The sequence below is a fragment of the Condylura cristata genome, unplaced genomic scaffold (assembly GCF_000260355.1).
Source record: "Condylura cristata isolate star-nosed mole 26May11 unplaced genomic scaffold, ConCri1.0 scaffold00032, whole genome shotgun sequence".
Taxonomy (NCBI): Eukaryota; Metazoa; Chordata; class Mammalia; order Eulipotyphla; family Talpidae; genus Condylura; species Condylura cristata.
In genome coordinates this window covers 20,729,500-20,730,152 of record NW_004567133.1, presented here as the reverse complement: position 1 = coordinate 20,730,152, position 653 = coordinate 20,729,500, and the positions used below count along the sequence as shown (strand labels likewise).

Sequence of the window (653 nt, the reverse complement as noted above, 5' to 3'; positions counted from 1 at the left end):
GGACCGGCAGCCTGCGCCAGCCCTGCTGCCCTTCGGGCGACTGCGCGCTGGACATCGAGCCGCCAACACGGTGGGGGCGCAGGGGTGCCCCAGAAGCGGGCATCCTCGGGGGACCGGCCTGGGGGCCCAGGAGTAAAGTCCCAGTACCATCAAGCTACCCGGCCAGGGGGTGACCCACAGGACACCCCAGCACACCGCCCCCAGCCTGCGCTGCTCCCCACTCTGAGGAGTGCGCTCATACCCGTGTCTGGCCTGCACCCCCCTTTCCTACACGTGCGTAAGTAGAAGCAAATCTCTAGGGAGGGGACACAGGCAGGGAGGGAGGGGGCCGGCCGGGCGCCCGGGAGCCCCCGGCACCTGGGCGGGGCAGCGGTAGGGGGCACCGCCCCCCCAGCGGCCCCCAGCGCTGTCTGGCCCTGCAGTGGCCGAAGCTCCTGCTGTTCTGACGCGAACACCCCGAGAGGCCCCGCCGCTGCATGGGGGAGCGGCAGCCCCCAGCTGCCCGCGGGCCTTGGCCCAGGCTGTTCCCCAAAGTGAGAATTTTATTCTGGAAACCCGCAAGCGAGAGGCAGCGCAGCCGCCCTCCCGCCAGGCCCCGCCGCCCCCGCGGGTACTCACGGGGATGTGGGGCAGGGGCACCCGCCCGTTGGCCT

The 653-nt window shown here is 72.1% G+C and overlaps 1 protein-coding gene across 1 annotated transcript in view; it reads right to left on the bottom strand.

Annotated features, from left to right (window-relative positions):
• Positions 1 to 653, bottom strand: part of AXIN1 (axin 1) — an 8,183-nt gene that overhangs the window by 4,333 nt on the left and 3,197 nt on the right. The window lies entirely within an intron of this gene.